We start from the raw sequence: 10,703 nt of genomic DNA, 5'->3' as shown, positions 1-10,703 counted from the left end.
AAACAAGTCAATAATTTAATTCACAAATAATTCAATTGCCCCGTTTCCAAATTTCTTTGCCTCACAGTACTCACTAATTGAACGCTATTAACATAACTCTCCTCCAATGGTTAGTATAATATATCTTATGTAAAATGCGAGATGACGATGTCGAGGAACGTTGTCTCATATAATTTTATTATGCCAAATTCATGGAAAAGAATTCAATTATATTCGAATATCATTATTATATAGACGCGTTATGAGGTGAATTCGGGTAATATTTAACTGTAAAATTTTATTAAATAATACTAACTAAAAACTTGCCATTCATAAATCATAATACTTAGTAAAATTTATACTTGATAAAATTTCACCATATTACATTTTTACTAAAAAAAATCGACAGTTTGAATATATAAGTCATTTGGGCAATTCCCAAGATCTTTCGCATCATAATCTTCACTAATACAATAATTCTTTCCAAAAATATTAACATTATATAAAATGCGAGACAACGCTTGTAACATCCCAGTCCCACATCGAGAAGATTTGGGAATCTGAGTAGTTTATAAGGCAAAATACTAGTACTATGTGCACCAACAAATCATGATCTTTTGGGGGCATGTGGTGTGCTAGTCGTTACCCAAGTTGGCTGCATTTGGGATAGTAGGCTTCGGCTTATTCAGACTCGAAATCGGGACTTGACCCGGTTTTCGAAAAAAGGCTAGGGATTTGACTCGGGTTGTCACATATGGAATCAGAGCCGACTCTCGAAAGCTTGATGCGTCAAGTTGCCGGAGGTGGGGACACGAATTCTAGTGGTATTATCCCACAATGGCAAGAGGTCCGGAGGTGGGGACACGAAACCAGTTGGTATTATCCCACGATGGCTAGAGAGGCAAAGATCCGGACCTATGGGCTGTCTGTTCGGCCTGACGAGGACGTCAGGAGTTTAATGGGGGAGTTTGTAACACCCAAGTCTTACATCGAGGAAATTTGAGAATTTGTTCAGTTTATAAGGCAAAGTACTACTACTACTATGTGCACCAACAAATCATGATCTTTTGGGGGCCTATGGTGGGCTAGTCGTTACCCAAGTTGGTTGTATTTGGGACAGTAGGCTTCGGCTTATTCGGACTCAAAATTGAGACTTGACCCGATTTTCGAAAAAAAGGCTCGGGATTTGACCCGGGTGTCACAGCTCTGATAGGCGACGTCGGGTAAAGTTATTTGATAAAATTATATTCTTATATCGAGTCAAATTGAGGAAAAAATAAATTACAAATTATGAAAAATCATCCTTTATTATAACTTTTAAATCTCAATTTATCATTTTTATAATGAATTTAAGATTTTATGATAAATGTTTAGTTCTCATTTCATTCATAATAGAGTTAAGTACATCAAACTAACCGAAATTTCAATATTTAATAAGTAGTATGATGATTACTAAAAAAATATCAAATTGTTGTACGGTTTAATATTTATACTTAATAAAAATATGATTATATCACATAATTTATTAAAACAAGCTAATTATTTACTTCACAAATAATTTAATTTTCCCATTTCCAACATAAACATAACGCTTCTTCATTAGCAATTATAATATATCTTTTGTCGAATGCAAGACGGCGCCGCGAGATAACATCGAGGAACATTATCGCACATAATCGTATTTAGTCATATTCATGTAAAATTATTCAAAAAAATTCCAATATCAAATATGATTCCTAAAAATAAAACGTTAGGCACGTTATAAGGTGACATCAAGTAATATTTAACCATACAATTATATGGAATGATACTAAGTACAAACTTGTCAATCTTGAATAATAATTATTTTTTTAACTTTTATTTTTCTTATTTTATTCATAGTGTTTTATTTACATAATATCAATATTAATATTTACTAAATATAATGAGAATTGCTAAAAAAAGTTATAAAATATTTGTACAGTTTAATATTTATAATTATAATTTATATTTTTTTTATCATGTCACATATATTTCTTTTAAAAAGTCAATAATTTATTTCACAAATAATTCGATTGCCACGTTTCCAAGTTTCTTTGTATCACAATCCGCACTAACCGAAAGCTACTAACGTACCGCTCCTCTAATGGTCATTATAATATATCAAATGTAAAATGTGAGACGATGCTGGAAGACGGCGTCGAGGAACGTTATCTCATTTAATTGTATTTAGTCTGATTCATAGAAAATAATTCAATTTTTTCCAATATATATGTAATATTTCTAATAATAAAATTTTAGACATGTTGTGAGTTGACGTAAGTGATATTTTACTATATAATTATATTAAATGATGCTAAGTAAAAACTTGTCAATCTTGAATAATAAATTTTTTATTGATTTTATAACTTATTTCATTCACAGTGTTATTTTTTACATCAAATTAGACTTTAATATTTATTTAACATTATAACAATAACGCCGTACAATTTAAAATTTTATAATTGACAAAAATATGATCATAAAACATTATTTATTACACATATTTTGATCGCCGGATTACATAAGTAATTTAAATTACCCCCGCTTACAAATTTTATAGTTATCTTATCCGGTTATTGATCCTCTACTTGAACATCAACATGTTCTTCTACATATTATACATTGTCAAACATTTTCAAAATGACCCGTGACCATTAAACTTTGCAGAGTAAAGAGAATAAAATGAATAGTTATGTCTCATTCAGATGAAATATTTTTACGAGTTCCTATAACTGTTAACCAAGATAAATGATGTCATATACATGTTATATCACCGAACAAAGTTTTTCGATTGTTACTGAGGTAATTTCTTATAATCCATAAGAACACATGTAATCATTAAAAATCTAAGTACACGTTTTAGTTAATGCTCAAAATTTGTTGGAGAAGAAAATCCTTTCATTTATATTCAATTTTTTAACCAAGCAATAGTTCGTGTAATTTTTTTGCATATCCCGATGATGTTTTTTTGGTACATCTATATGTTTTTAAATTATTCATTAATATAATTAAGAGGATGATCATTTCAGATACGATGTAGCAATTTCTTTCATTTATATTCAAGTATACGATGTATCTATATGTTTTTTGTTGTCCGATAATATAATTAGAAAGGTGATTAGTTATTTATTACTTTTCTAAAATGTGTGTGCGTAGCGCGGGTAAAAATCATGGATGTGAATAAAATCAGAGATTCTAGAGCGATTTTAAATCAACCCAGAATTTTTCTTTTATGTATAAAATATTGATATTGATTGATCGATCGGTAATAATACATATTGTGTCTATTGCCTAAAATTGCATTTCACGTGAAAATTAAACAAATTATGAATATCAATTATATTATAATTTCCTTTTAAAAAAAGAGATTATAATATCTTCTATATATAATAAGAGAACATGGTGATAATATTCATGAGATTAAAAAGTCTCAATGAAATGACTAACTTACCCTTGTACTTTAAATTTATATAAAATAGGTTGTTGGGTGGAATTGAACCCGAGTCTATACATTCACAAGCAAATAATCTTACCAATACACCACACTGTCACTTAAATTTTTTATCATACACATAATATGTAAGTGTTGTAAATATCGACAATTTATTTAAATTTAAATATGATTACTAAAATATTTGTAGAGTTAGTTTTGAATAATTGAATTTGAGATATAAAGTTAGGCATGGTACATAAACGGATCATTCCCTTATTTATTAAACAATTTTTAATTTGATACGTATGTCTCATACATTTTTAATATATATATTTTAATAAAAAATAAATTGTACATATAATTAACTTTTTTATATGTTGAAAAGAGATACACTTATATAAATAATATATATATGTACTACATATTTAGATAAGTTATAATTAATGTATTTCTATTTATTTCGAATTCAAAATTAGAACTTGACTCATTTTAAAAAATACTCAAAATTTAACTTAATGATCTGCCCGTGAATACCACGTCACTATCTAGGTTTAATTTAAATTATGAGTTCGACTATAAAATCTTACCAACAAAGAGAAGTTTTGTGATATCTTATGTTGGTAAAAATTAATATCTTCGAGCTCTTTATAGAATCAAATCAATTGATAATATGTACCAAAATTACTCGCTTCAAAATCAGAATTTTACCCATTTTGAAAAAAATACTCGAAATTTGACTACATGACCCAGCCGAAAATATATCATCACTATCTATGTTTAATAAATTTAAATTTCGAGTTCGACGAGAATATATTACCAATAAAAATAAATTTTATAATATCTTATATTAATAAAAATTATATTTTTGAGGTCTTTATACGATCAAGTCAATTGATATTATGTATCAAAATTACCAAGTGATTGATTTTACATTATTACATCTAGAACTTGACCCAATATTTAAATATATTCAAAATTTGACATGAGATGTTAGGTAATGAATAACACACCGGGGGGGGGTGAATGTGTTTTTGTATTTTTATGTTTTTCTTGATTTCTAAATGGCGATGAACAAAGTAAATTAAATCTTGTAGTGAAATGTGTTAAGGAAGAGGTTTAAACATAAAACAGTTGTAACACAAATATTTCAAAACTCACTTAATTTTATATTAAAATTAAGAATGTCTTGCTACAAAAATTCTAGGCCTTTTGTTAATAAAGAGCTAAGCTTTTTCCTTGAGATAATACAAGATTTTTCTTATCTAAATTGTTACATCTAACAAAGCATCCAATATTTACTTTATAGAACAGTAAACACTGGTTATTACACAACATGCAACATCATATACTAAAACCTATTTTTAGATAATCAAATCTTTCTATTTCTAGCTTAGTGTATCTTTGCTAATCTTGCACGCCTGTGACTTTGCTCTGCCAGTTAATCTTGGCCCTTCATCTTGTACTCTTCAAGATGCTTTTGTAGACTTGTCAATCCAACTGATTAAATTGTTTGTTGCTTGATAATCTTGAATATTGAATTGGTCTGTAATTTGTACTTTGAGGTTTACCTCGAGATCTCCAGTTAGGCATATAGAGAACTTGACATCTCGATAAGTATATTGGCTTATCGAGATCTCTAATTACTCCATAGTTGTTTTGACTTGTAGAAGTCTCTGAGTTCTCTATAAGAGAATTTAGCTTGTCGAGATCTCTCATCTTCATGTCTTCACTTTGACTTATCGATATCTCTGAATTCTTTAGTGGCAAATAGACTTCTCGATATCTCAGAGATCTCTAGGATATTTTAACTTGTTGATATCTCTAGAGTTCTCTAATGAAGAAATGACTTGTCGATATCTCCAATCTTCATGTCTTCAATTTGGCTTGTCGATATCTCTGAGTTCTCTAGTAGCTTTCCTGACTTCTCGATAAGTCATTCTGGAGTTCTCGAATGACTTCTCTATAATACTTAATCTGTGACTTGTAGAGAACTTGACTTAGAATATTTTTCCCAAAACAAATTTATTCAATCTCCAAGCTTCTTCATAATTCTTCTGATGCATGATCTTCTTGATTTTCTTCCAGATAAAATTCTTAGGCTTGATACTGTTTATAGAAAAAGACTTAAGTTTGCCCTCGAACATTTTTACAGACTTAAGAATTACAATACATAATACAAATATAGATTATCATACAACTTACTTAGGGTTGTCAATTTGACTTAGTCTTGGTAATGTACAAGCATGTATTGCACAACAATCTCCCCCTAATTTGTGAGAAGATTGCTTAACATAAATTCATGCTTGTTAACCAGACCAACCCCAAGCTAAAATGGAAAATGAGACTTATATATAAAAATTGACACAATTACAATCATTTACATTCAGGTAAAGACAGTTTTTGCTTCCGCTTCTTCCCTAATGAGATCATTTAAGTACATAAGAATTTCTACTTCTTCTATGATTGGAGTCCCATTTAGAGCTTCCACAAGCTTGAGTCTGTCTGGCTTTGGATACCCATCTAGTAAATCAATCCTGAATTTTATGAATTTACCAGCTTTTACATTTAGAATTTTTCCATCCTTGGAAATTCTGCTAATTCTTTTTGCTTTGAGTTCTTATGATCTTTTGATGAACATTTCAATCTCCTCATCATACTTCCTCTTTCTTTCCTCATATTCAGCCTCATTCCTTGCTATTCTTTCCTCCCATACAATCAACCACTTCATCCAAAACAGATCTTCATGCTCTTGTAGCAGTATCCTTATCTTTTAGCAGACTTGTCACTCTCTTGATTTTGGTGGGGGAGAGAGAGTCCATTAAGGTACAACCAAGAAATATGAAGGACCCATCTTCATAGTAGATTATTACTTCCCTTAGTGTTACAACCCAGACTCTAACTATTTCCTCAGCTAGTTGTTGAAAATAATCTTCATCTGAGATGCACCAATTTAAAGGTAGAAAATCACTTTGCTTAAAACAGTTCCAGATGGCCCTTTCAGTAACTTGTACTTTTTCCGCATCCTTATCCTTCTTAGGTTTCCTCCCAACAGTATTGTAATGAGTTTTGAGTGAAGGCTTGTCATAAGGTAAGTTTGTGATTTTCTTGAGCGATGTTTCGCTTGTTGTGATTGGTAATTTTAGAAGGGTGTTAGCAGTTTGTTTGTATAGGAATTTTGGCTTAGAGGTTAGAGGTGGTTTGGTGATTGAGTTTGTTGGCTTTGAAGGTTGAGCTAGAGTTGTTTGGATTTTTAGGGTTTGTTGTGGTTCCGAGCCATCATGCCTTTGCATGCTTCTCCTTTCTCATCTCCTTTTCTTGTCACCATCCTTATTCTCATCCTCCTTTTTCTCTTCTTGCTTGTTGTCCTTGCTGCCAGTTGCTTTAGAAGATTGACTTGGATTTGAGCCAGAGGGCTTTTGTTTTCATCATTCTGCTCATCATCATCCTTGTCTTTTCTTATATTATATTGAGTATTTGGCAACATGGTGTCAGGAGATGTTTGGCTTATTTGGTTGTTGGACATACATAAACTATTCCTTTGTTTGGATATAGATAGGTTTCAGGAAAAGCTGCTATCTGTGCCTTTTTGAGCTCATGGAGAAGTTGAACGTCTTCTGGAATAACTGGATTCACTCTATCAATCATTACATCCAGTTCAGATGCTCTTAAAGTTTGAAGATTTGAAAGAGTCATCTGAAGACACCTGTCTACACCACCATCATTAATGTTCACAACAATCCTTTTCTCCAAGAAGTCATCAATTTTCACAACCATTGCCCTGATGAAGTTGATGTTCTTGGACAAAGCTTTCTTGTAGGTCACATAGTTGTTTTGAAGAGACATTTTTAGTATTGCAAGAAGTTCACTGAATTCCTGATCTTGATTAGATCCTTCTGCAGCCTTTAGAAGTCTTTCTTTTCCAACATCAACTTAAGAAGAGCTTTGAACAACCTGAATAGGCTCTTTAGATTTTGTTTTAGCATCCCTAGATTGTTGAATCCTAGCCTCAATCTCCCCCTAGTCTTGGTGACATGCATGAGTAGGGGAGTTGGTAATTCTGGCCTTATTTGTTCAGGTGAAGAGGGCAATGGTATGTTGAGCTTCCCCATGATGGCCCCCAAAGCAACATAATTCTACATTTGGAGATGCTTGTGAGAGTCCACCAGGGTCTGGATATCTGATTATTTAGAGAAGTCAAGGCTTGAACTTGAGCATTTAGAGAGACAATAGAGGTCTGCAAGTTTGAGACTTGTTGTTGAATAAAATTGGATTTAAAGATTTGTAAAGGTTGAGATAGGCTGATGTGAACTTGTAGAATTTGAGGAGCCAAAAGTTGCTTCTACAGCTTGTTTGATGCCATCCATAAGCAATGCAGAAGGATCATATCTGGATTGGTGAAGCTGGTCCAGCTTGATCTTTGCATCATTTAAATTAGTGATTTGCTGTTGGACCACTTCATGAAGAGCAATGAAGGATTGTTTGATATTTTTGACATCTTTTTCAATGGCAGTCAGATCCATCCTTTTCATTTGATCAGTAAAATGTTTGAATTTAGAAGTGATCTTGACTTGTGATGGTATGATCTCATCCATCTTCTCTTTCACCAGTTTCCTGATTTTGTCTTCATGACCAACCATCTTGAGTTCTAGTGCTTTTCCAAATAGATAGGAAAGCTTCAAGTTAAGACTTGTAAACTTCATTAATGGCATCATAAACTTCACCATGAGTCAGTGCTTTAGCATTGCTGCCCAAAATAGTCAAATATTCTACCCTGAATTTAGCTAAAACACCCTCCATCTCCAGATTGTAGTCCTTATTTAGCCAAACATCACAGTTGCCATCTTGTTCGACTTCATTAACAATTTTGTCTTGTTGTTCTTGGACATCTATTTGATAGGAGAGCATGATGGCTTGATAGTCCTAGTTAGACATATCTGATGTCATCAACTGTTGAGAAATTTGTGCAAGTCCAGCAAGCTGATCCACCCTGAAATCTTCAAGATTTGATTGAGGTGCAACTTCTTGTAGCTAGTTGGAGACAAGATGTGGATGTTGAGGTTGTGAGGTTGATGGTTGTTGAGCTGGATCAGAACTACATGTGACAGAAGTCACATTTTGACTCACAGTAGATACTGTGGTTATGACAAGTTGTTGTTCCACACTTGTTGTGGGAACCTCCAATTGAATTGGAGGGGATTTGACTGGATTACTGTAATGTGCACCAGTCGTAAACCCTTGTGTGTCTTACACCACACTATCACTTGAATGTGCTATTCTTGCCTCCTCTATGACAGGATCATTGGCAATTATACTCCTAGCATCTATTGCTAATGCAATTTATGCTAGGGTTTTGAGGGGAGTTGTTCCTGGAACAGGAACCTCCAATTTAATTGGATAGGATTTAGATAGCTCCCCCTCATGAGTAATACCCTCAAACCTAACAGCCTATGAGGGCTGATTTGCACATGAAGGTGCATTTGTGACATCCATGGGGTCTTCAGTAAAAACTGATGAATCCTTCATAGTTTTGATGGTGTCATCAAGGTCTACCCCAGCTAGTAGCCTCTCACCATCTAAATTTAGTGTATGGGTGGTGAGCAAGGTTTCTTGAACCAAGTCACTTGATTGGGGAAACACTTGAGAATTTGATTCAAGTATTTCAGAATTGGGAGAAGAAATATTAGAAATAAGATTTTGAGGTGCAGAGTTGGGTGTTGGAAGCTCCCCCTGAATGGATGAGGAAGCTTCAAGGGATGTGCTCTCCTTGTGTGTTCCATCCTTATTTCTCCTACCATACACTTGAATTTGCTCAAGTGTTGGCTGTGTAGACTCCTTACAGGGTGCATTGGGGAGAATGCTCTTTTCAATAGAAACACCATGTTGAGAGGATGCTTCTAGAGTATGTTTAGGCCCCATTTTTATAACCGCAGTCCTTTTGGGAGGATGCAGATGTGGCTTGAGTGGTCATCTCAGTTTTCTTAGCCTTCTTGGTCCTTTTGACCAATGGTGACTTAGGTTCAGTATGTTCCCTACCACTCTCATTTATGATTGGTAAAGGTTCTTGCTTTCTCTTCTTTTTACTCACTTCACCCTTTTGGGAGGATGAAGTGGTTGGTTTCCTAGCTGCAATAGGTATAGAAGGAAGGGTTTCAGCAGTGGAAGGTCCCTGTTGGTTTTCCTGTGTTTGTACTTCCACAGGTTTAGGGACCATTTCTATTCTAGATTGAGCATTAGCCCTCATGTCAGGCATGGGGTAAGGGTAAGTCCTAAATCTCTCCATCATGAATGGAGTGATTTTGAGACTTACAGGTACCCTGTTCTTTGTAATAAGTGATCCAAATAAAATTTGGGACACTTGTTTACAATTGCCTATTTGTGTTCCGTCTACACCATTTATCAAATGTATGTCATTCACTTTATAGTTCAAAGCAGACATAATGAATCTAGGAAGACAAATTTCCTTACATCTTGACTCTAATGGCATTGTTAGCCTGGTGCTCAACTCCTCCAGTATGTAGTGTCCTACATTGAGCTGTTTGTTGTGAGCCATTGAGTAGACCAGCTTCTGGACAAAACTAGATATGTTTTCAAACCCTGACTTCCTGCAAGTGAAGACCCTTATTACTGAATGAAAAAGAAAGGACCATTCCCTATTTAGATGCTTCTTGTTCATGATGGCCAGGTTGATCTTCTCAGAGTAGTTAATGAAATTCCTTGAATTCATAGAGTTCATCCTGAGTTGGAGCCTCCACCAGCTTGTCAGTAGGTATTCCTAATGCCATATTGACATCATTTTCAAAGATCTCCACCTGTTGGCCCTTGATTGTGCAGTTTATTACAATTAATGCAGCCTGGTTCTCATGCACAATTGTCCTTGTTGATGTGTTTCAAAAATCCCCTAACACATCCAAGTAAAGCACAAGATTAGTAGTAAGAGCCCTTACAAAGTAGGTCTCAGACAAGAACTTGACAAAACTTTTGAAAGTTTCAGGGGCTTGATTTGCATTTAAGAATGCAAGGAAGTTGGTCTCCTTTGGGATGAAGGGTACAATTATTGTTTACTGCCATTGTTATGAGTATGAAGTTTAGTGGGTAAGAAAAATTAGAGAGAGAAAGCTTAAAATGAGAGAGAAATCAGTTTTGGATTGGAAAAGCTAGGTCACTTAGAGTTCTCGAAGGAGTAAGTATATGTATCGAGATGTCTGGGTATTTATAGTAAAAGCAAATGACTTGTCGTGAAGTCAAAAATAAACGTTTTGAGTATACTTAT

Source organism: Apium graveolens, chromosome 3 (assembly GCF_009905375.1).
Source record: "Apium graveolens cultivar Ventura chromosome 3, ASM990537v1, whole genome shotgun sequence".
Taxonomy (NCBI): Eukaryota; Viridiplantae; Streptophyta; class Magnoliopsida; order Apiales; family Apiaceae; genus Apium; species Apium graveolens.
This window is presented reverse-complemented; position numbering follows the sequence as displayed.